This window comes from Taudactylus pleione, unplaced genomic scaffold (assembly GCF_031769625.1).
Source record: "Taudactylus pleione unplaced genomic scaffold, aTauple2 ptg000384l, whole genome shotgun sequence".
In the NCBI taxonomy this organism is placed as follows: Eukaryota; Metazoa; Chordata; class Amphibia; order Anura; family Myobatrachidae; genus Taudactylus; species Taudactylus pleione.
The window spans coordinates 1303819-1328853 of NW_028284785.1; the positions used below are offsets into that span (position 1 = coordinate 1303819).

General features: G+C 42.0%; 1 protein-coding gene across 1 annotated transcript in view; it reads right to left on the reverse strand.

Moving 5' to 3' along the window:
* Positions 1 to 22621: 22621 nt before the first annotated feature.
* LOC148507790 (cell adhesion molecule CEACAM5-like) overlaps positions 22622 to 25035 on the reverse strand; it is an 84809-nt gene continuing 82395 nt past the window's right edge. The window contains exon 13 of the mRNA XM_088445606.1: positions 22622 to 22683. The gene's annotated coding sequence lies outside the window, so the exon portion shown is untranslated. The remainder of the gene's footprint in view (positions 22684 to 25035) is intronic.

Here is a 25035-nt window from a genome sequence, read left to right on the forward strand (position 1 = left end):
TTGTGCTGCTGTTGTCGTCGATAGGGGCTGTGTCCACTCCAAAGTCCATAGGGGCTGGCTGGGCTGTGTTGTGCAGTCTGTAGTCCATAGGGGCTGTGTCCACTCCAAAGTCTATAGGGGCTGGCTGGGCTGTGTTGTGCAGTGTCCAAAAAAGGCTGTAGTCCTAAAGGGGTGCTGTAGTGTTGTCCAGGGGGTGCTCTGTCCATCAGGGGTGCTCTCCCCAAGTGCAAAAAAAAACAATTCTGTTTGTGTGTGCTGTAGCTGCATGTGCATCAACAAAGTACCGACAAGCGTGCGCCTGTGTCATAAGTAAAGGGTCGGCTGGCTCATCTGTTGAAGGGTGCTGTAACCCCCAAAGTGCACTCCATCCAAAAAAAAATTAAATAAATGTTTTTCTGTGTTTGTGACTTGTGTGCGCTGTAGCCGCACGTGCATCAACAAAGTAGCACCAAGTGTGCGCCTTTGTCATAAGTAAAGGGCCAACTGGCTCATCTGTTGAAGGGTGCTGTAACCCCCAAAGTGCGCTCCATCCCAAAAAAAAATATATTTTTCTGTGTTTGTGACTTGTGTGCGCTGTAGCTGCACGTGCATCAACAAAGTTGCGCCAAGCGTGTGCTGGTGCCATAAGTAAAGGGCTGGCTGGCTCATCTGTTGAAGGGTGCTGTAACCCCCAAAGTGCGCTCCATCCAAAAAAAATAAAACAATCTTTTTCTGTGTTTGTGACTTGCGTGCGCTGTAGCCGCACGTGCATCAACAAAGTAGCGCCAAGCGCGCACCTGTGTCATAAGTAAAGGGCCGGCTGGCTCAACTGTTGACGGATACTGTAACCCCCTAAGTGCGCTCCATCCAAAAAAAAAAAAATTTTATGTTTTTCTGTGTTTGTGACTTGTGTGCGCTGTAGCCGTATGTGCATCAACAAAGTAGCGCCAAGCGTGCGACTGTGTCATAAATAAAGGGCCGGCTGGCTCGTTTGTTGATGGGTGCTGTAACCCCCAAAGTGCCTGAAAAAAAATATTTCTTTTTCTTTTTCTGTGTTTGTGACTTGTGTGCGCTGTAGCCGCATGTTCATCAACAAAGTAGCGCAAAGTGTGTGCCTGTGTCATAAGTAAAGGGCTGACTGGCTCGTCTGTTGAAGGGTGCTGTAACCCCCGAAGTGCGCTCCATCCAAAAAAAAATTCAAAAAACTTTTTCTGTGTTTGTGACTTGTGTGTGCTGTAGCCGCACATGCATCAACAAAGTAGCACCAAGTGTGCGCCTGTGTCATAAATAAAGGGCCGACTGGCTCGTCTGTTGAAGGGTGCTGTAACCCCCAAAGTGCCTGAAAAACAAAAAAAAAATCTTTTTCTGTGTTCATGACTTGTGTGCGCTGTAGCCGTACGTGCATCAACAAAGTAGTGCCAAGTGTGCACCTTTGTCATAAGTAAAGGGGCGACTGGTTCATCTGTTGAAGGGTGCTGTAGCGACCAAAATGCGCTCCATCCAAAAAAAAAATAATTCTTTTTCTGTGTTTGTGACTTGTGTGTGCTGTAGCCGCACGTGCATCAACAAAGTAGCACCAAGCGAGTGCCTGTGTCATAAGTAAAGGGCCAGCTGGCTCATCTGTTGAAGGGTGCTGTAACCCCCAAAGTGCTCCAAAAAATAAAAAAAAAATCTTTTTCTGTGTTTGTGTGCGCCTTAGCTGCACGTATATATATATATCAATATCACAAAAATGGAGGACAAAAATTTGTCCGATAAAAATAAAATAGGGAAAGATCAAGAACCACTTCCTCCTAGAGCTGAAGCTGCTGCCACTAGTCATGATATACATAATAATAAAATGCCATCAACGTTGTCTGCCGAGGCTGATGCCCAATGTCATAGTAGAGGGCATATAAAATCTCAAATGACAAAGTTCAGGAAAATGACCTTAAATAATAAATTTAAATCATCTGAGGAGAAATGTAAACTTGCCAATATGCCATTTATGACATGGAGTGGCAAGGAACGGCTAAGGTCTTTCCCTATATTCATGACTAGTGGTTCAGCTTCGCGTGACGATGGAAGCCCTGCTCCCACTAGAAAAATGAAACGAGTTAAGCTGGGCAAAAGCACAGCAAAGAACTGTGCGTTCTAAGAAGATATCACAAATACCCAAGGAGAGTCCAAGTGTGGCGGCGGTTGCGATGCCTGACCTTCCCAGCACTGGACGGGAAGAGGTGGCTCTTTCCACCATTTGCAAGCCCTCTGCAAGTGCTGGAAGGAGCACCCACAGTCCAGTTGCTGATATGCAAATTGAAGATGTCACTGTTGAAGTACAACAGGATGAGGATACTGGTGTAACTGGCGCTGAGGAGGAAGTTGACGAGGAGGATTCTGATGGTGATGTGGTTTGTTTAAATCAGGCACAGGAGGAGACAGTTGTTGTCCGTGGGATGAAAAAGCCCATAACGGTCAAACCTGGGCAGAAGACCAAACATTCCACCTCTTTGGTCTGGAAATATTTCAGTCCAAATCCAGACAACTACTGTCTTGCCATATGTAGCTTATGAAATTAAAGAAGAAAGGAAAAAGTGTTTGTCTAATTATATGGCGCACATAGAACATTGAATAAACATAAAAGATAAATCTTTATTAGGTATACATTAAAAGTTGGTGCATATAGCATCAGGATCAGCGAAATATCAATAAAAAGGTAGTGATGTATCGTGACAATTGTGAAAAGTGTCTGTAAAAATATTAAAAATAATAAAAATTACCTCGCCATGTGTCTCCTTTTATTATTGTATTATACCTATTAACGTAATATACACTGATATTCCAGTCTTGTGATCACAATATTGTTGCTTAAGACTTTAGAGTGACAACCAGAGAAAAAGAGGGGGGGGGAGAGAAAATGATGACGGAGACTGTATCACTATACAACAGAGGATAAATTCCTATATCAATGCAAGGACCTTATTGGATGATGGGGGTACCCTTCTATCCAATAATATCACCCATATTAACAGGGTTCCACTGTACAGTCTCCCAAGGATTGTATTTAATTATATTGACCTTAAATGGTCTAGTTCTCCTTGATATAATGCACCCGATCTATTATGTGAGTAGTCTAATAACACATAATTTGTGTGGATCACGCCAAACAGTATGTTAATAATCCATTACTGATTTAATACACTCTCTCTTTATAGTAGCAGTAATTCATCATATTAGATGGTGTTATTTCATAAATAAATAAAGTATCGATCCTTTGCAAAAATTGATTGGGGAATTTGTATTCGATGTTGATGATTCCCTATTGGTTAGTTGCCCATACTCATGATCATGATTAGTATTTAAATTGAGTGGTATAAATCATCAGTATATTACCAATTGTATGTCTGCCTGTCTATTGGTGGCAGAACGACTATCTATTATTATTAAGTTCTGTTATTTATTATGTTAGTTCCCCATTCATGTGATACGTATTATAAGTGTAATATTAAGATGTAATATAACTGCCTCCTACATTCACGCCCTGTCACAGAGCAGGTTCATATATTACATCTTCTAAATAGTTGTGCACTCATACAGAGGTTGAAACAATGCTGTTTGTGAAATTATCGATGAGATTGCTTGACTGTCTCACACATACAAGTTCTGTCACAGTGCAATTTTCTCTGGGTTCACGATAAGTCTATCATATTACATATATTAACTGGTTAAATTAAGGAGCACACATGGCGGGTGTGCCGACGCGCGTTTCGCTGGATGCTTTATCAAGGCAAGTTGCCTTGTGTGAGACAGTCAAGCAATCTCATCGATAATTTCACAAACAGCGTTGTTTCAACCTCTGTATGAGTGCACAACTATTTAGAAGATGTAATATATGAACCTGCACTGTGACAGGGCGTGAATGTAGGAGGCAGTTTAGTTACCTCACCAAGTGTTGCTGTGTGCACTGCCATCAATTGAACCAGTGCCACATCTGTTACAATATAACAAGTTTTCCCATTATGTGTTACTATCTATAGTAACCACCTCATAAGATGTTTGGGGGATGGAATAGACAATATATGTGAATGATTTATTTATTATAATACATATCACATGAATGGGGAACTAACTTAATAAATAACAGAACTTAATAATAATAGATAGCCGTTCTGCCACCAATAGAGAGGCGGACATACAATTGGTAATATACTGATGATTTCTACCACTCAATTTAAATACTAATCATGATCATGAGTATGGGCAACTAACCAATAGGGGATCATCAACATCGAATACGAATTCCCCAATCAATTTTTGCAAAGGATCGAAACTTTATTTATTTATTAAATAACACCATCTAATATGATGAATTACTGCTACTATAAAGAGAGAGTGTATTAAATCAGTAATGGATTATTAACATACTGTTTGGCGTGATCCACACAAATTATGTGTTATTAGACTACTCACATAATAGATCGGGTGCATTATATCAAGGGGAACTTGACCATTTAAGGTCAATATAATTTAATACAATCCTTGGGAGACTGTACAGTGGAACCCTGTTAATATGGGTGATATTATTGAATAGAAGGGTACCCCCATCATCCAATAAGGTCCTTGCATTGATATAGGAATTTATCCTCTGTTGTATATTGATACAGTCTCCGTCATCATTTTCTCTTCCCCCCCTCTTTTTCTCTGGTTGTCACTCTAAAGTCTTAAGCAACAATATTGTGATCACAAGACTGGAATATCAGTGTATAATACAATAATAAAAGGAAACACATGGCGAGGTAATTTTTATTATTTTTAATATTTTCACAGACACTTTTCACAATTGTCATGACACATCACTTCCTTTTTATTGATATTTCGCTGATCCTGGTGCTATATGCACCAACTTTTAATGTATACCTAATAAAGATTTATCTTTTATGTTTATTCAATGTTCTATGTGCGCCATATAATTAGACAAACACTTTTTCCTTTCTTCTTTAAATTCAGTATCATATTTATCTGATGGCAGCACCCCCAACTGGAATATTAATCTACAAATATGGGGTTCTCTTATAGATAGATACAAATGTGTGCAGATGTACTTCCCCTTTAGTTGTTTGCCATATGTAGCTTATGTAAAGGTGGAATAAGTAGGGGTAGGGACGTTAACCACCTAGGAACATCTTCCCTTATAAGTCACCTGCAGCACGTTCAAAAAAAGTTACTGTCAAGTGCAGAAACTGTGGCTAAGACCGTTAGCAGTCCAGGGACACCTAAATCCCTTTGTCCTGTTGTATCCAAGTGCCTGCAAACCACACTGTCAACTCCCTCCTCGTCAATTTCCTCCTCAGTCAGGATCAGAAGTAGTCCTGCAGGTCATGTCTCTGGCATAACTGACTCCTCTCGTATCCGGGATTCCTCCGGAGGATCCTGCATTGCTACGCCTACTGCCGCTGCTGCTGTTGCTGCTGGGAGTCATTCATCATCACAGAGAGGAAGTAGAAACACCCCTACTTCTTTTACTAAGAAATTGAACCTCCAAAAAGTCCTTAGCGAGGAGGATAAATTACGACTGCAGTCATCCTGTTGCAAAGCGGATAACTGAGGCCTTGACTGCAATGTTGGTGTTAGACGTGCATCCGGTATCCGCCATTAGTGCAGTGGGATTTAGACAATTGATGGAGGTAGTGTGTCCCCGTTACCAATCCAGTCTAGATTCCACTTCACTAGGCAGCCGAGAATGTACAGAGACATCAGAAAAAGTGTCCTCAGTGTCCTAAAAAATGCGGTTGTACCCAATGTCCACTTAACCACGGACATGTGGACAAGTGGAACATGTCAAACTAATGACTATATGACTGTGACAGCCCACTGGGTAGATGTATCGCCTTACACAGCAACAACAGGAGCGTCACCAGTAGCAGCAGCTCAGAAACGCCAGCTCGTTCCAAGGCAGGCTACGCTGTGTATCACCAGTTTCAGTAAGAGGCACACCGCCGACAACCTCTTAGAGAAACTGAGGGAAATCATCGCCCAGTGGCTTACCCCACTTAGACTCTCCTGGGGATTTGTGATATCTGACAATGCCACCAATATTGTGCGGGCATTACATCTGGGCAAATTCTAGCACGTCCCATGTTTTGCTCACACAATAAATTTGGTGGTGCAGAATTTTCGGAAACACAACAAGGACATGCAGGAGAATTTTTGGGTGACCCGAAAAATTTGTGGCTCAAGCACAGTGGATAGTAGGCGGCGCCCATGAACACAATTCAAGGATTGTAATATAAATGAATCTTTAATATAAGCTCATATACCAGAGTTTAAAATAAACAAGCAAAAACATGAATAAAATTCCCGGGAGTATAGAATTCTATACACAGTGGGCCTGATTCAGACCCGGTCACAAGCGCTGAGTGCTTGCAACCGGGTCGATGGTGGCCCACAGCGCATGCGCGAGACCCAGCTAGCGACGGGCAATCCGTCGCTCCGGGTCTCGCACCAAAGGGGGCGAGCTGTCGATGTTGAGTGACAGCTCGCCCCCTTTGGTGGGCGGACCAGGGGGGGTGCCTGTCCAAACGGAGGCATTTCCAAGGGAACGCTTGCCGCTTGGGGGCGGCCCCACTGACATCACGAGTGATGTCAGTGGAGAGCTTCCGGCTCTGTTAGAGCCGAAAGCTCTCTGGGGCTTGCGATGAACGAGACCCTACCACAAGGGTCTCGTCGCAAGCCCGAATCATGCCCGCTCGCTATAGCTGTGGGTGGTCACCCACAGCTATGTGAGCGGCCAAGAGGCCGATCCAAAAAAAAAAGCCCAGCCCTGATTCAGAGCGAGCGCTCTGTCAGAGCGAGCGGCTCTGAATCAGGCCCTGTATCTCTGCCGGAGGAATCTTGCGGCAGGCTGTGGTAGTTTGTCCAGAGGAAACTGACTTTTTTTGTGAGCTGAGCCCAGCCGCTGACCTCTTAAACCCCTTGGACATACTGCCACAGACTGCCGAATATTCCTCCGACTTGTATGTTCACAGTAGCTGATGCCCCATGTGACCCACGCAGCCCCCTGGACAGCGACACGCTAGGAGGGCTACGAACGGGGCCCCCATCGGGGGGACAGCCTTGCAGAACACAATCATCAGGCTCACCTTGCCGGAGCTGCCCATATCAGCAATTGAATGCCGCTGGAGCAGCGGGATGGACACAAGGGGAGTGAGTACAGTGGAGCAGTGCATGTTCCTCACAGTGCAACTTAACACAGCTCTGTATCTGAATCATATACTAAAACACGTTGTGGAACACTACCAGCCATTTAGTTATCTGGGCCGTTCATTCAAATCATCTAATGCTGCAATAGTAGCTTTCTCCCAGCTTTCAGACATACTGTTGCTAATTGGGCATTTTCAATACCAGGCTCAACATTTGTTCATGTGGATGCATTGGAACTGAGATCTATATCTACAAGCTGAGAAATACTGGAGAATTAATAATTTTATTGTATGAGTTTATTATTTTTACATTATAATATTTGATCCTAAGAGATACTGTGTACAGAATTCTATACTCCCGGGAGTTTTATTCATGTTTTTGCATGTTTATTTTAAACTCTGGTATATGAGTTTATATTAAAGATTATTTTATATTACAATCCTTGAATTGTGTTCATGGGCGCTGCCTACTATTCTTGTTTTTAATCTCTGTTTTTGTTGGAAGTTTGGCAATACTTCCAGTGAGTGTGCTGCCATTGTACACAAGGAGGGGAGTTAATCACACACCATCACTGGCGATTGGGAAAAATATCTTTCTCAAGCGCAGTGGAGAATGATTTCCGTGTTGTGCAAGGTTCTCCAGCCCTTTGAACTTGCCACATGTGAAGTCAGTTCAGGCACTGCCAGCTTGAGTCAGGTCATTCCCCTCATCAGGCTTTTGCAGAAGAAAATGGAGAAAGTGAAGGAGGAGCTAAGACGGAGCGATTCCGCTCAGCATTTGGGACTTGTGGATGAAGGCCTTCATTCACTTTGCCAGGATTCGAGGGTGGTCAATCTGTTGAAATCAGACCACTACATTTTGGCCACCGTGCTCGATCCTAGGTTTAAAGCCTACGTGGTGTCTCTCTTTCCAGCGGACACAAGCCTGCAGGGGTGCAAAGACCTGCTGGTAAAAAAACACTGTCAGCTGAAGCGGAACATGACACGTCAACAGCTCCTTCTTCATTTTCTCCCGCAACTGGGGCTGCCAGGAAACAACTTAGGTATCCTAACCAACCCGCTGGCGGTGATGCAGGGCAGACAGGAACAAGTTTGGAAATTTGGTCCGGACTGAAGGACCTGGCAACAATTTCTGACATGTCTACTGTCACTGCATATGATACTGTCACCATTGACAGAATGGTGGAGGATTACATCGGTGACAGCATCCAAGTAGGCATGTCACTGGCAGAAAAAAGAGGCAATTTGGAGGCCCCTGTACAAACTGGCTCTATTTTACCCAAGTTGCCCCCCCCCTCCAGTGTGTACTCTGAAAGAGTTTTTAGTGCACCCGGGAACCTTGTCAGCGAAAGGCGTAGGAGGTTGCTTCCACAAAATGTGGAGAAGATGATGTTCATCAAAATTAATTATCAATTCTTCTAGGAAGACCAGCGTCTAGAAAGTACAGAGGGACCTGTGGTGGTGGATTCCAGCGGGGATGAATTAATACTCTGTGAGGATGAGGATGTACACAACACTGAAGAGGGTGAGGAGTCGGTGGATGAGGAGGATGAGGACGACATCTTGCCTGTGTCGAGCCAGTTTGTGCAGGGATAGATTAATTGCCAGCTTGTTTTGTGGGGGCCCAAACGAACCAATCATTTCAGTCACAGTCGTGTGGCAGACCCTGGCGCTGAAATGATTGGTTTGTTAAAGTGTGCATGTCCTGTTTATACAACATAAGGGTGCGTGGGGGGGCCCAAGGACAATTCCATCTTGCAAATCTTTTTTTTCTTTGCATTATGTACTATTTGGGGCCTAGTTTTTCAAACTGCCATCCTGTCTGCCACTGCAGTGTCACTCCTAGATGGGCCACGTATTTGTGCCACCCACTCGTGTCGCTTAGCATAGTCATCCAGCTACCTCGGTGCAACCTTTTGGACTAATAACAATATTGTGAGGTGTGAGGTGTTCAGAATAGACTGGAAATGAGTGGAAATTAAGGTTATTGAGGTTAATAATAGCATAGGAGCAGAAAAACCCACAAATTCTTAGATTTAAGCTGTTTTATGCTTTTTTCCAAAAAAATACATATCCAAAACACAAAACCCAGAACCCAAAACACGGAAGGGTGGTTTTGGCAAAACCAATCCAGATCCAAAACACGAAGAAAGATCCAGATCCAAAACCAAAACACAAAACACGAAAAGTGGCCGGTGCACACCCCTAGTTGAAATGTAGGACCTGTCTGCAAGTAACTATATGTTACACATGATGGACTGAGATAACAACCAGGCTTCCTACCCGTTACCACTGTGGTATTTTGTAGACTGTGGTTGGTAATATCGGTCCGGACTAAAAGGTCTCTTAATTTGCGTCCTCTGGTATAGCAAGCCATGGGTCTGGTTTTGTGCAGAACCCGGAAAATCTTTGTTACTTGTTATAATGGGCCACAGTGCCCTGCTTGGAAATTACCGAACTTCTGGTGTCAAAGGTAGTGGTCCAAGGAACGGTCTTAGGACCTTATTCAGAGTCGGTTGCAAGCGCCGATGCGCTCGTAACCAACTCGATGGCACGCGCAGCGGCCGCACTGCGGGTGCGCAAGCCCCGGAGCGACAGAGAAACTCTGTCGCTCCGTGGCTCACTACTAAGGGGTGGCTGTCGATGTTGATCGCCCCCGTTTGGTAGGCGGGCCGGGGGCGTGGTTTTCAAAACGGAGGCGTTCCTTTACGAACGCCTACCTTTTTTTGGGCGGCCGCACTGACATCATCAGTAATGTCAGTGGGGAGCTTCCTGTTCCATCAGAGCAGAAAGCTCCCTGGGGCTTACGAGTGCCCAGACCCAACTTTAGGGTCTGGTCGTAAGCCCCGATGGTCATGATGGTGATCACCATCGCGACCATCAACCTGGTCGGTCGTTAAGCTGTGGGTGGTAACCCACAGCTTAACGATCGACAAGGCGGCGGCCGTTCAGGATGCAAGCGGCCGCCCTGATTCAGTGCGACTGCTTGCAACTATCGACCGCCTCTGAATGAGGTCCTTAGTGTGTGAATCATGCTGGATACATGGAACAAACAATGTTGCTCTGTCCGTAGTTAATACTTTTCTTTTCGTGGCGACCAGGTCTTCATTTCTATATCCTCTTTCTCTGAATTTAGTAATTAGTTTGTCCAGTTCTTCTGGTAATTGGTTAGGATTGCTGGCTATTTTCGCTATGCGGAGCACCTGGGAATATGAAAGGCCCCGTTTGAGTGGAGGAGGATGATGACTGTTGTTTTGCAACAGTGTATTGCGGCCCGTTATATATATATATATATATATATATATCTCAAAGGGTCCGGCACTCCCAACAACAAATATAACTTTCAGAGGTGCCCTCACAGTAGTAAAGATATAAATGTCCAGAAGTGCGGCACTGTCCATAAGAAATCCAAAAACACCAACTGTAATAATCAACATTTCAATACTTTATGTACTATCTTCAGGATTACAAAATAGATAAATACACTTACTTTAAGTACACACTGCACCCCATGTGAAAATCGCGCTGACAGCGAGAGTGTGCACCCGGCCGGTGTCAGTGTCAGTAAGTGAGGACGTCATTGCACCGAGCGTGAGTGTCAGAGCATCGTGCCCATCACCAAGGTTACCAGTAAACAAACAGAGGACGGCACTGGAGATAAATTTAAATTCAATTAAGCACAAGTATAGGTATAATGACATAGTAAGTAGAGATGAGTGGGTTCGGATCTCAGAGATCCGAACCCACACAAACTTAGAGATCCGGGGCGAGAACCAAACGTGCGTTCGTTTCCCCTGCCTGCCCTGGATCTCAAACCGAGGCAAAACCTCAGAGACAAAATCTCACGGCTTGCGAGCTTTCGTCTCTGCTTTATAAGGAGGAGTCCGCTTTGGCGCCATTTCACTCCAGCTGTGGAGAGTGAACAGGGAAGGTGGGTAGTGTATGGTTGGTGATGTCTGCTGTGTACATCTGGGCTGGTGCTGTCTGCTGTGTTCATCTGGGCTGGTGCTGTCTGCTGTGACCATCTGGGCTGGTTCTGTCTGCTGTGTCCATCTGGGCTGGTGCTGTCTGCTGTGTCCATCTGGGCTGGTGGTGTCTGCTGTGTCCATCTGGGCTGGTGCTGTCTGCTGTGTCCATCTGGCTTGGTGCTGTCTGCTGTGTCCATCTGGGCTGGTGGTGTCTGCTGTGTCCATCTGGGCTGGTGCTGTCTGCTGTGTCCATCTGGGCTGGTGCTGTCTGCTGTGTCCATCTGGCTTGGTGCTGTCTGCTGTGTCCATCTGGGCTGCTGTGCTGTGTCCATCTAGGCTTGTAGCGTGATGCCTGTGTCGTCAATCGCTGCTGCCTCGGTCAGGGGTGCTCCGGGCCCCAAGTTGTGGGCAAAAAAAATAAAAAATCTATATAATAAAAAGTGTATTTTTTTTTCGTGTGTGTGTGTGCGTTAGCTGCACTTATTCAGACAGCAACCTAGTGCTGCCTGTGTCGTCAATCGCTGCTGCCTCGGTCAGGGGTGCTCCAGGGTCCAAGTTGTGGGCAAAAATAAAAAATCTATATAATAAAAAGTGTATTTTTTTTATATGTGTGCGTGTGCGTTAGCCACAGTTATTGTTCATGAATGTCCAGAAATTGTAATGGCCATACTCAGCATCTCCTGTATGCCCCTTTCATTTTTTAAAAATAGCCACATGTTAGTGCCGCCCACTGATGTCGCTTAGTTTAGTCAGCCAGCTACATGGATTAAACATTTTGGCCCTAGGCATAACCTAGATGAAAAAAACAATATTGTGAGCTGTGAGGTGGTCAAAATTGACTGCAAATGACTGGGAATAAATGTTATTAAGGTTAATAATACTGTAGGAACAAAAACAGGCCCAAATTATGTGGTTTTACCTGTTTTTATAATTTTTTTAAAAAAAGATCCAGATCCAAAACCAAAACACGCAAGGGTGGTTTTGCAAAGCCAGATCCAGATCCAAAACACGAAGGAGATACAGATCCAAAACCGGAAACAAAACCAAAACACTGGGGTGGCACACCTAATAGTAAGTGCCTAGTTTAAATAAGCACCTCATGTCAATTAGCAAAAAAACATCAGTAAGTATATAGACATAAAAAAAAAGACAAGGATACAGATTCATTTAGGCCACGGGATGAGATCACATTTTAAGCTGCATACACACGTAAATATTTTCTGTCCAACCATCCAACTAGTTGATTGGTTGTAATGAAAATCTGGTAATGTATGAAAGCAAATGACAATCAGCAATTTGCTCCCAAATACCGGAAAATGGCCAAAAACCATTGTTAGAACAAATTGTTTAGATCAAACATTTAACAAACTTGTCTGACGGCCATTTTCATCTGTTTTCTGGCATTTAGGAGCAAATTGCTGATCATCAGTTACTCCCATACGTTACCAGATTTTCATTCTAACCAATCAACTAGTCGGATGGTTGGACATATAATCTTTACGGGGGTATGCAGCATAAGCGGTGGATCCACCTGGCCTCACACTGCATCAAAAGACTATCTCTATTACCACCACTGACAGGCTGGGAAATGTGATCAATCATCCAGTAGCGCTGTGATTGAATTCTGCCAAATGGCATGCTACAGGCTTATCACTGGTACCACACAGCAATGCCATCCTAATACTTGAGCGATGCATTGCCATGCGTACCTTGAATTTGCATTGAGTCTTACTGATGTAAGGTAACCCGCAAGGGCACACAATCTGGTATACAACATATGTGCTATTGCACGGTAGGTGACAAAGAATCTGGAATTTCCTCCCGGAGTGAGAATGGTTAATAGTATTAGCTGATATTAAGTACCTGCATGTAACACAGGACGCCTAAAACAGCCCGTTTTTCTATAAGACAAAAAATGACACCCTGATTAGTAATATCTGATTTAACAAGAATATCCCATAAATTTCTCCCTCTGGAGTAACAGGGCATGATATCGGTGTCTGATGAGGCCATAGAGTCATCAGATGTAATAATCGGCCATTGCTTTTTAGCTACTTTTTTATTAGCCGGTAACAAAACATTAAACTGATTGATCCATGGAACAACTTTTCTCTTGGTTGAATCAATTCTTTTCTTAAGTAAATCAAACCTATCCAAAACCATGACATTGTTCTTAGGGCTCAATTCAGACTAGGACGTAACGCAGCGATCGCACGCTGGCTTACGATTTTTGCATTCTGCGGATGCTTCGCAGTGCGTGTGCACAAGCCAGTCATTGCGATCAGGAAGCAATTGCCCAGGACACACAGACGACCTGCTAGTTTGAGTGACAGAAAGTGCCGTTTGTGGGTGGTAACAGGGGAAGGTGCTTGTGAACGGGGGAGTGGTGCTGGGAATGCAGGCGTGTCTGACCGTCAAAACGGTGTTTAAAGGGCGTCCATAATTACAGTGGAGCGTCATTGTACACGTCACCTGGCTCTTTTTTTGACTGCAGCACTCGCAGTGCTTGCGATAGGGTAGGGTCTACCTCAAGCACTGCGTGTGCCTCCGATGGTTCTCGATGTTATCGATTATCATACACCTACTGGAGATGACATGTGCTGCCAAGGGAAAGGGGGGCGACATTAGACCAGCTTGCTTTGCTGGTGCACGCTAAGACATAGAGGGCGTCCTTAAGTCAGGCCGTGCGATCGCAGAATTTGCATACCCGGCCCCTGTCGGCAGCATGCGATCGCTGCGTTACATCCGGGTCTGAATTGGGCCCTTTGTTTCAAGCAGTCGTTTGCGGCAATAGCACTGGACAAATATTTCAATTACATCATCAATTTAATCCATCAGAGGTGTAGGCTGGAAACAGGGACATCCCATCCTTCTGAAGAAATTCTCACAGAAAAAGATATGCATTAAGGTTAAGGGTGTCCCTTTTTCCAGCCTACACCTCTGATGCTGTAAGGAAGCTCCCCATGCTGCTATCACAAACTTATTCTGACATCCTACTTACAGATACCAGCTCGTGGACTCAGCTTTCCATCTCTCTGCCTTGCCATTACCCTCCTTCCGGATACCACTCAGAGTCCGGGATTGTGGAGCGGTCAGCTGGTAACATGCTGCTGGCCGCATCTTACTGGACGAAAGGCGGACCCCTTTGGTGAGCTGGTGACCAGCGGACTTTAAGGGGTCTATTCACTAAGCAGTGTTAGGAGACAGAGTGAAAAGTGATAAGGTGCCAGCCAATCAGCTCCCAGCTGTCATTTTTCAAACACAGCCTGTGAGATGGCAGTTAGGAGCTGATTGGCTGGCACCTTATCACTTTTCACTCTGTCTCCTAACACTGCTTAGTAAATAGACCCCTAAGTCACAGAAGTCGACTGACTGAGGGGGTTACAACGAAGCCCAGCATCCGCTATAATACCTCCATCAGGTGAGCGGACATATACACATACAACGGCTCTCTGGCCACGGTCACTGTTAGTCGGCTTTCACGGCAATCACGAAGTAGTTTACAACTAGAGGATTGCGGAGTTCCCTACAGCTTGGTCATCATATAATATGGAAATTGGCATTGGAGCAGCTGCCCGTTAAGGGCCAAGAGAATAACACTGTAACTTCTCATAAGAGCAATAGGGATTAACCCCGAGTGGTTACTTTGTGTGATTGGAAAGCAGTACTGATATATCTCTGCTACTTGGTATCTCTTACTGCACATAGAAAGTTAATTAGAGACTTTTTCTCTTACCATTTGTGGATTATATAATGAATATTGCACATACATCAAACATGTGGAAGAAGGCCTAAGATCTGGTTTTTATCTTTATTTTTTTCTTGTTGCATTCATGTGTATTTTATTTATTTATTGAATTCATCTGTTCATTATTCCACATGCAGAATAAGTGACTGCAGTTACCTACAATATATTACTGGAACTATTGAATATAATAGTATTGAATATTGGATCTTTTTTAATAATGTTATTGCACACTATATATGTTATAAATACAGGATAATTATAGTCCTTTTGAGATAATTGCTTATTAAGACATTTGTCTTCTTTCTTACTACAAATAAATGTATTATTGTATTAGATTTGGATTGTGTATCTTTTTGCTCCGGGATAGACTATTGGCGCTATCACTTTTCTAAAAATGTATAGCAGCGCAGTATAGAACACAAAAGAAGTATAAATCACATATAGTTGAGCTATATTAATTATTTCATAATATATGAAGTACAAATAAGTATATACTGTACACACAAATCAACATATAAAAAATAAAGAAAACTGGTGCCAAAATAAATGATAATAAAATCTCATATAATACACAAAAGAGGACCAAATAACATCTGTCAAGTGTAAAAAAACAAGCAGATGCATATGTCTGAATGTTCTGCAAACAAGCAGATAGTTTTACTCCACAGTCCAATGTGTTTAATCAGTGTCTTTGGAGGGACACACATGTATTGAGCATGTAATAATGGTCTGCAGTTAAAAAGTAACAAACGTTATATGACATTTTATTATGATTTAGTCTAGTATCATTATTTTTAAATGTTGATTTATTTGAGCACATATACCCCAATAGTTGCTTTGTTCATAGAATCATCCTGATTTCAAGTAGGTCTCCAATATTCTGTGCACAAATGCGGCATAACCTTATCGCTTGGTGGCATGAACACAGCAAAGTGTGGTTAAGCAGATAAGCTATGTGGCCTGTTTAGGTTTTGGAATGGATTCTTTTATCCTGGTTTGTTAGGAGTGTCAGGAGATAAAAGTGATGTGAATGGAAGGAAATTCCAACAAATGTCCTTAATTCCATAGGTTCTCTGTGCCTGATTCAGAGCCAAACGCTCTGACCAGAGCACTCGCTCTGAATCAGGACCCTCCTACCTCTACTTGGAGCGGCCTCATGGCAGCTCGCATAGCTGTGGGTTACCACCCACAGCTATAGCGAGCTGTGGGTCCATGGGAACGCCGCCGTCTGGCAGCCACGCCCCCGGCATGCCCACCAAAGGGGGCGTGCTGTCACTCACCATCGACAGCACGCCCCGTTTGGTGCGAGACCCCAGCGACGGCTACCACGTCGCTCGCAGAGTCTTGCGCATGCACACGACGGAGCTCCCTCCGTCGTGCGCAAGCGCACTTCTGCACCATCGACCCACTTGCGAGCGTACAGCGCTCGCGAGCGGGTCAGAATCAGGCCCTCTGCCCTTTAATGACTCATTGAAATGTTATAATTCCATTTTATCCGATTGCCACAGAATGTTTTTTTCTTAGTATCTTTCTGTAAAATGTATTTCATTTACTTTTTCAACTCATTGGCAGCCATAACATATGAGATAACTCCTTAGTCAGCTGAGTAGAGACAAGAAACATAAACGTCACCTAAATGTACAAAGTGTGACTCCTCCTCTTTGATGTCTCTTTCCTGTCACTCATTTATGTGAGGTGAGTGTGTGTAGTGTTATTGTAGTGTTTGTCCCTACGCTCACCTCAGCAGGAGACATAAATTGCTACTACCAAGTGCAAATGTGGGGCTAGAGATTCGGTCCTCCTCTCCTCTGTCTCAGAATATGCAGGGTGGTCATCTCTTTATACCTTTACTAGACAATATATTCTGGATATCAAGTCTGCTGATGCTCAGTTTGTAAGAACTTTAGTGTAAACAGTTATTTAATAAAAATATTTTGTTGTATTGTATTTGTACTTTTACTGTTGATTATAATTATCCCACTCTCTGCTTTTATACATTGCTTGGGTATATCCCATAAATTATGGATGCCAAGCAATTCAAAGGGAAATAGTCATATTATTAGGGTTACTATCATTTTCTTGAAATACATCATGGCATACTTGCTGAGCTTGAAGAATTGGAGGGGAGATAGCTGGAAGCCTTTTGTCATTAGACCCCCTCCCCTCTTCTGTGAGGCAGGGGTGTTGCCAAGATGAACCGTCATCATGATTTCCCATCCAACCTATTTCACTTGGAAGTGGTCAAAATCCATGGGGATGACCAACTCATAAGTTGTTTGCCAGTTTTTCCCGGAGAGTAGACAAGAATTCAGAGAAGGAGGAGTCACACTATCTACATTCCAGGAGTGTTTCTTGGTCTCTACTCAGCTGTTTAAGTACTGTAGTTATCCCAAATGTAATGGTGGAAAGGAAATGTAATTAACAGTAGTAATTTAATCTTATGACAGCATATTAACAGTGTTTTGTTTTAATTCATGACAAGACACAAGAAGGACTCATCTAGCCTTGGTAAACATCATACTCCTTTTACTGTATTGCTTGCAATTATTTGGTTTCATTAGGGAATTTCGCAAAATGCAAGGCAGACTATGGTCTGTATAGTGAGGGTACACTCTCCTTTGCTAAAATAGACCAATAATAATAACAATGAAAATTGTTAATTATTGGTTGTTTCTTGGCTTCATTCCAATCAATCTACTAAAGGGAAGATCTGTGTATCTGTTTTAATCTATTTTGGACACTATAAATGAAGGGATATGTTTTTCCTCGTGAGGTGATTTCCATGTATTATGCTATTTTTTTATTTTTTTATTTAGCAAAAAAGAAAAACAGTCAGATACAGAACATGGATGCATTTAAAAAAAGAATGTAGGAATTCCAAATTTCAATAATAACAGTAAATAAGTGATGTCAAAAACTTGGAAATATATCAGGGAGGAGTGGTGATGAGTGGTGGGGGGATAGGTTGGGGGAGGAGTGGGAAGGGTGTTGGGAGAAGAGTGGGAAGGATGTTGGGGGGATAGTTTGGGGAGGATTGGAAAGGGTGGCAGTTGGATAGGTTGGGGAGGTGTGAGAAGGATGGTGGGGGGATAGGTTGAGTGAGCAGTGGAAAGGGTGGTGGGGGATAGGTTGGGGGAGGAGTGGGAAAGGTGGTGGGTGGATAGGTTGGGGCAGAGTGGGAAGGGTGGTGGGTGGATAGGTTGAGGGAGGAGTGGGAAGGATGGTGGGTGGATAGGTTGGGGGAGGATTGGGAAGGGTGGCAGTTGGATAGGTTGGGGGAGGTGTGGGAAGGGTGGTGGGGGGATAGGTTGAGTGAGCAGTGGAAAGGGTGGTCGGGGGATAGGTTGGGGGAGGAGTGAGAAGGGTGGTGGGTGGATAGGTTGGGGGCAGAGTGGGAAGGGTGGTGGGTGGATAAAATAAAAATAGAAATAGAGAGCAATAATAAATTGAAAAAGTAGATTATTTAATAAAACATAAAATAACAGTTTTAATATTAATCAATCGCATAGCAACTTAGGTCACAATGGAAATGGCCAATAGAGCATACTAAAAAGTATTAAAAAATACCATATACCAGCTTGAAAAATAGTCAATAAAATTTAATAATCCAGGTTAATCAGCAATACGCTTCAATAAGCATGTATATATTCCAATCTTTTCATCACCACTGGTTATATACTCCCGTATGCCATAAATCCAAAGAAGGAAGACGCACAATGGGAGTCCGGTAGTCCATAAATAAAGTTTCCTTGCATTAATTATTAATCACCGGCTTACTCGAAAAAACAGCCCGGTGCTAATGACGGCAACAACACACAAGAGGAGACCGCTGGAGAGTAATAAGGAGTTCCACTCATCACCACTTAATCACCGGCTTACTCACAGAAATCAGCCCAGTGCTAGTGATGGTAACAGCACATCAGAGGAGTCTGCTGGTAAATAGTACGGAGTTCCACTCGTCGCCAATTTTTCACTGGCTTACTCATAGTATCAGCCCGGCTACAGTGAACGGGGTCACACATCCAAAACTGACTGCTTAGCTGGTAGTCCCGACTCCACTTGTGTCGTGGTTTCTGTATTGCCCAGAACTCAATGTCTCCCATTTAGATGCATCAATCAACAGGTTTATCGATCAAATGTTGTATAACAAATAGCTGGTATAGATAGCTCCAAATCCTTAACGCATTTCTCCATTTTTATCAATTTAAACAGTTTCAACAGAAAGTAATCCATGCTGTATCAGGGCTGGATATTTATATGGTAACTAACCAATCACCAATGGCCATAATTTAGAAAGGTTACTTAGTAACACATGAATCAATTCATTAATACATATAAAACAGCTGTTTCACATTAATCAATAGAAACAAATACAAAATTTACTAAATAACAATATAACAGTAGCTTAAAATGATGGCATCATGGATGAACAAAAGGTGTATATCTCACATCTTGATATGCAGTACAATTAATCTTTATTATTACTTTTATAACTGGATATATATATATATATATATATATCAATAAATTAATAAACAATTGTCCTCATCAGAAACAATTGTCTTTGCTGGCAGCAAGGTATCACACCATGCTTTGACAACAGATTAAATAGTCTAGTGGTATAGTCTCAGAAGCAGGTAACCACAAGGACCTGTGATCGAATCCCAGGCTCACAACATTATTTTTTTTTATAACTATGAAAATATATGTAGATACCTGATTTCCAAGTTAACAACAAATCATTGATTTATATATCCAAAGAAACCTTCCACAGGGCAAACATTTATTAAAATTAAAAAATATTTAAGTAATTATTAAAGATATTGCATAGGTTCACCCCAAGTGATATAAGTAATCTTAAGATTCACTGAATCATTTATATGTCTATAGGATATTTAGAGAACATCACAGCCTAATAGCCCTATCAAATCCCAGTTAGTCTTACTGTAGGCAAATCAACGTGCCGTACTTCAAAATCAGTTTAGCCTAATAAGCCAGGCACATTGCCAAGCAACCAGAAAAAACCATGGTCGAATCCCAAGCTCACAGATTTGCTTTATTAATTATCCAGACTCTTCAAACTCTTTAATAGGTGGACTAACAACTTATATCCATCACTAGTGTAAAGCATATACATTCTTCATACTTTCAAAGTAGATAGATGGAATCAATTGTTTCTTTATCCGGAGGCTCAAAAATACAAACATTATATATAATAAACTATTGTTCTAATGCAATTAAATAAATAATGTTAATCTTAAACAGCAAAAGATGTTTGAATCAATATTCCTCATATTAATAGAGATTCAGCTCAAGGAGTCATATATATAGTTTTAGGATGATATAACTATAAAACTATAAAACTAATATGTCAAATCTTATCTATAACAAAAATTTAATTATTGGCCATTAATCTCCTATATTGTTGAGCTCAATACTATTGTTCAGCCCCTCTGGGTATAAAGTCCCCAAGGAAAAAATCCAGAAAGCCTCTCTTTTGCATTAGATTAAAATGTTCACCACCTCTGTCTGTCGATTTAACATGTTCTATCCCCTGTATCCTAAGAACTTTTACATCCCCTCCATGTTTGTTCTTAACATGTGAGAACAGACTGTGATTTCAAACCTTTAAGGACATTTCTTCGATGTTCCATGAAATGGAGCAAACGAGTCATCCTCCCTACATATTGGACTCCACAAATATATGAAATAACATAAATAACATATGTAGTCCTACAGTTGATACTTTCATGAATCTCAAAGCTTTGACCATTGGAATAGGATTTTATAGATGTACTCTTGTCCCACATAAAATGACAAGTGATACCACCTAACTTTCTACACCTATAGTTCCCCTTCTTAGAGAAGTCATTATATAACCAGGTTGTCTTTTTATCTACTGTTGTTATATTTTCCAAAAAGGTTGAGGGAGGAGTGGGAAGGATACTGGGTGGATAGTTTGGGGGAGGAGTGGGAAGGGTGGTGGGTGGATGGGTTGAGGAAGGAGTGGGAAGGATGGTGGGTGGATCGGTTGGGGAGGAGTGGGAAGGGTGGTGGGGGAGATAGGTTGGAGGAGGAGTGGGAAGTGTGGCGGGTGGATATGTTGAGGGAGGAGTGGGAAGGGTGGTGGGTGGATAGGTTGGGGGAGGATTCGGAATGGTGGTGGGTGGATAGGTTGGGGAAGGAGTGGGAAGGGTGGTGGTGGGAAAAGGTTTCCACCTAAGATAACTATGTTAAGTGAGAGAGTTCAGCTATGTCATAAAAGAGGTGTATTTGGTGAAGTAGGCAAGGAAGTTAGATCTTTAGAAAGAGGAGAGGGATTTAATGAAGAGCTGAGAAGCCCATTGGACCAGGTATATTAAGCCAAGGCGGGGAGGGGGGGGTCATGTGATCTGGCCAGGTAGCTTCTTTAAGGGTATCTTATACAGGACTACACTGTACTCTGTTTAGTTTTTTTTGCATTTGATACATCTTTAGGTGGTTGAACTTCTAATGAAAGATTTTTGTGCTGTGAGTGGTTACAGGAACTTGTGTAAAATTTGTGTGAGACACCTGCATGCAGGACATTCTACTTAGTGGTCATATAACATAGTACAGAATGTATAAGAGCAGCTAGAGAAGGCACTCACCAGATTTAAACAACTTGATTATTTATTCAGATCGCAGAGTCAAATGACCAATCACCATCTACTGTTCGGTCCAACCTGACCTTTCTCAAAATGATCATCAATAAGCAGCATAATCCAATAAACCAGGGATACATTCAAGAACAGTTATCCATTTGTCCTTTAACTATGTAAGAATAAATAATGACGTAGTTCAGGTCCTCTCTGTCTGTTCTTACCAGTAATAATGATGTACTGTGTACTGTGCCAAGATATTGCAACATTTATTTTCTTGCAAAGTAAGCTGGAACAGATTTATCAGAACATTGTTCTAGTCATTCAATGCAAAGGGAGATCAGAACTGATTTTGGGTTCCAACAATCCAGAAAAGTATTTTATTTAGGCATCAAATGTCATACAAAAAAGGAGGGAAAAGGGTTAGTACAAAAACATACATGTCATGAATACATTACATTTTTGAATCCTGATTGGTCAGTATGATTACAGTTTCCAATAACAATTGGTTAATTAATTAAATCTTGATAACTTGAATAAAGACAGTGAAAGTGAAACTCAACATCATGACATTGTTGGTTTTGTCTACTTTTCCTTTATTCATTAAAAGCAGAATACAGATTATAATATTGATTTTGTAATCTATTTTAAAAAGCCAGAACAACTACTGTACATCTGTTAAATAAAAAAAATTACAGTTGTGTCCTCATACTCTGAGCTTCCCCATGCCATATGAGGTAAGGTGTCCAGTAGCGTACCATCTTTTTTTAACTTTAAATCTTGCATCTTAGTCACATCATTTGCACTTGTTCAGATGACTGACTCCGCACTGTTTTATTCCTTTGTATTTTATGAGCTATATACATTTTGCTACTGTTTGATTTTAAACTGTTTAAACAGTTGTAAAAAAAAGATGGCAAATTTAAAAAAAGGAATCGATAGTGATACAGTGTTTAACTTCTCATGAATAAATAATGGAAATATCCACCATCAATAGAATTATGAAACATGTGTTCATAATGGCTTCTCTAACACTGACACAAATAATAATAATAATAAATAAAACCCCTAAACAATATATTGCTATATAAACAGTTTACTTTGAAATTCAATGTATTTGTTGCCTCAGAAGGATCTTTGAATATCAACGTGGAGTTTGAAGTAGTTGATTGTCTTCAGTCTTCTTTAAACTGGTAAAATAGAAGCAATAAGGGTTATAAACCTCCCAAGAAGCTTAGAAACGTTGTTCCCTACATACAAATTAATGTTGATCTAACAAATAAGTACATGTTACTATACTTTCTTATTGGCTATAGTGTGTGGACACCACAATACAGATGGGGCACAACAATTTTAGAATAATGAAAGACTGAGCACCTACCACTTGGCACATTGTTCAGGTCACATGAGCATAACACCACCCTGCCACCACTAAAATACAATAGAGAGTTTGGGGTATTTGTAGAAGGGTCACTTGATGGCATCTTTTTTTCTAAAAACATGTCATCCAAATATACTGAACTTTAACAAAAATGTTAGGAAATTGTCTGACACATGCACAGATAAAATATTTTTTCTTGTGTAAAACTTACAAGATTAGTTGACAAACATTTCTTTTCACAGTTACAATTATTGTATATTTGGTCATATTTTCTTAAGTATACAAGTTTCAAAGTTCAGTAGCGCTACAATAGTTCTTCAAGCGGAATGTACAATAGGTGAGAGTAACAGAGGTAATTTATACAGTACTCTTTGTCAGAAGAAAAATCAAAGAATAATATTATTTTAAAAGCAAAGTTCCATCCCATCGAGTAGCAAATTCAAGAGACTCACATTTGTGACTACCCCTATTTGTTGGGTACAGATACAAATATCTGTTCATCCAATCAGGTTTCTCAACACACTGTAGAGCTACTTGCAAACAGTAAGGTGGCTGGGAGAGTAACCCATGAATTGCAAGTATCCCATGGCTCAGACCCACAATAATATTGTCCTGATTTGTGGGAGGATAAATGTCTCTTAAAATATAATTAATTCTCTAGACACTGTATCAGTAGACTAGCACTAAGAAGAGTTATGAGGTCCAGCATTCTCTTCATGAGTCAAATGAAAATGTTCTGCTGAGTCCATTTATCTACATAACAAGAAGTGCTTTGGTGTCATTTTGTTTTTATACTTTTATCCAAAGGATCCAAAAATACAATGACTCAGCATAGAAAAGGAACAGGTATAAGCATGTGTAGAATATACAATATAATCATTGTATCCACTTTTATACATATCTTGCAACAATAAGTAATTACTGTTATAGTTATATAAAGTAACACATAAAGGGGGGAATTGAATTGCCCATGATAATTTTTTCGTGCTGTAAAAATGGGACTTTACTATGATTTTTTTCCCCGGGCAATTCAATTAACCCCTCTTTTTACTGAAAAATTCCAGTTTTGGGCAAAAACACAGCGGATCCGAGATAAGTTCCTGGATCGATGGGTTTTCATGATTGCGGCCGCAAAAAAAGCCACCTATTCTGGGTTTTGTTTCATCTGCCTTCCTGTCAGCTGTCCTGAGTTTTTGGAGCTAATTGAATTAGCCTGGGGAATCAATTAGCTGGTGCTAAAGTTCCGTGGCTAATTAAATTCTCTCCAAAGTATGAAAAGTTCCAGGGAACAAAATCACAGAAAATTACCTTTATGTATTTTTCAGAAAAATCCCTCTTCATGGGGATGTAATTATTTCCGTAATGTGCTGACAACTGGGAGATTTTAAATCTAGATCATCTCACATGTGTTCTACACATATATTGAAAAATTCAAACTGCAATAAAATAGGTGAATGTGTTTGAAATGTTAAAGGACCTCTGAAACCAAGTTACCTCCAAGCAAGCAGATCTCAGGCCAAGCCATAGCCATTTTCTGAGCATCTTGCAATTTTGGACCTAGGGGTGACCTTAGGACTTTGGCCCTCATTCAGAGACGGTCGCAAGAAGCGATCGCTCTCTCTGAATGAGGGCGGGCGCTTTTTTTTTTTAGTGCGGCCTCCTGGTCGCTAGCTAAGCTGTGGGTTACCACCCACAGCTTAGTGACCGACCAGGGTGATGGTCGCAATGGTCAAGACCATCGCGACCATCGGGGCTTGCGACGAGACCTTAAGGTTGGGTCTCGGCAACCGCAAGCCCCAGGGATCTTCCTGCTCTGATCGAGCAGGAAGCTCCCCACTGACATCACTGCTGATGTCAGTGCGGCCACCCACAAAATTGCAAGCGTTCCATCAGGAACACCTCTGTTAGTGTAGCCACCCCCCCGCCCCGCCTACAAAACGGGCCGAGCTGTCGATCGACATCGACAGCCGGCCCTTTTGTAGTGAGCTCCGGAGCGAGAGTGTTTCACTCTCGCTCCGGGGCTTGCGCACGTGCAGTGCAGCCGCTGCGCATGCGCAGGGCCTTAACATCGACCAGGTTGCGAGCGCTCAGCACTTGCGACCGGGTCCGAATGAGACCCTTTGTGCTAAGTTTAGCCATGTGTATGTCTTAAATTGTGAGT